This window comes from Chrysochloris asiatica, unplaced genomic scaffold (genome assembly GCF_000296735.1).
Source record: "Chrysochloris asiatica unplaced genomic scaffold, ChrAsi1.0 scaffold00146, whole genome shotgun sequence".
Classification (NCBI taxonomy): Eukaryota; Metazoa; Chordata; class Mammalia; order Afrosoricida; family Chrysochloridae; genus Chrysochloris; species Chrysochloris asiatica.
Genome location: NW_006408664.1, coordinates 5,601,539 through 5,603,012, shown reverse-complemented (window position 1 = coordinate 5,603,012; position 1,474 = coordinate 5,601,539). Strand labels below are relative to the sequence as shown.

The 1,474-nt window shown below is 37.6% G+C and overlaps 1 pseudogene; it reads left to right on the top strand.

The window, feature by feature from the left end:
• Nucleotides 1–47: 47 nt before the first annotated feature.
• Nucleotides 48–1,172, top strand: LOC102814113 (annotated as a pseudogene).
• Nucleotides 1,173–1,474: the final 302 nt, after the last annotated feature.

Genomic DNA, 1,474 nt, shown 5'->3' with positions numbered 1-1,474 from the left:
TTCCTGTTCTCTGTGCTGCTGTTGTGGAAACTTCATTGACCATGAAGATGGTGTCTACTAGTAGTTTGGATGCTCTTTCAAGTCAGATGGCCAATGGAGACAGGGAGAAGCTGAGGAATCTTGACTCATGGGAAGAGATGGACTGGGTATTGGTGGCCAGGAGGCAGGCCTGCAGAGTGTACCCTTTGGTTGTTTAAATTATTATGTATTCCCAAATGCTTTTGTGTACATTCCCCCAACCCCCCAAAAATAGAGTCATATGTCCAAACCATCCTGATGCAATTTTAGTGGATGATTACAGAGTTAGTGATATTATTTGTCCTGAGTGTCGCCTTGTTGTAGGTGACAGGGTTATTGATGTGGGATCTGAATAGAGAACCTTCATCAGTGACAAAGCAACAAAAGATCCACCTTGATTGGAGCTTCTCAGAATCCTCTTCTGAATGATGGAGATTTATTTAACATGATTGGCAAGGGCACAGGAGCTGCAAATTTTGATGAATTTGGTAATTCTAACTACCAAAACCGGAGAACAATGAATAGTTCTGATCGTGCAATTGTGAACGCATTAAAGGAAATTACTACCATGGCAAACAGAATCAACCTCCTTTGAAATATAGTTGATTGAACAAATAATTTATTCAACCAAGTGTATGAACAGAAGAGCTTGCATGGCAGAGCTAATGATTCCATAGCTTCTGCTTGTCTATATATTGCTGTAGACTGGAGGGGGTTCCTGGACTTTTGAAGAGATATGTGTGTATCATGAATTTCTAAGAAAGAAATTAGGTGATTTTTTAAAAACTTATTTTGAAAGTTTCGGAAATCAGTGTGGATTTGATTACAACTGGGGACTTCATGTCCAGGTTGTGTTCAAACAAGTTTAGATGGCAGCTGCAAATATAGCTTATTAAACTGTGAAGCTGGACATGAGTTCCATATCTGTGGTGGCAGCAGCTATCTATGTGGCCTCACAGGCTTCAGCTGAGAAGAGGACCCATAAAGAAATTAGAGATATTGCTGGTGTTGCTGATGTTGCAATCAGCCAGTCCTACAGACTAATCTGTCCTTGAGCACCAGATCTAGTTCTTACAGATTTCAAATTTGACATCCCTTTTGACTGCCCCAGTTATAAACTGAGAAAGCTGATGTCAGACTCTTGTGAACACTGAAATTTGCCTATTGTTCATAGCCTATACACAATGCTGGTTTGAGTCTTTAATGAGGAAAGGGAAAAGACATGCCATGCATTACAGGGCTTAATATTAATTGCTTGGCTTTCTGAATGTATATATTAGTGAAACATATTAAATGATTTAAATTTCTTACTGAATTTTATGTTTTTTGCAGAATTCTAGAAAACTATTTTGGAAGATGTTTGAAATAATTTAATTCTTGAATAAAACACTTTTCAAAATTTAAAAAAATTAAATGATCAAAAACATATATCAAGTTAACAGCTATCCAAAGTGAG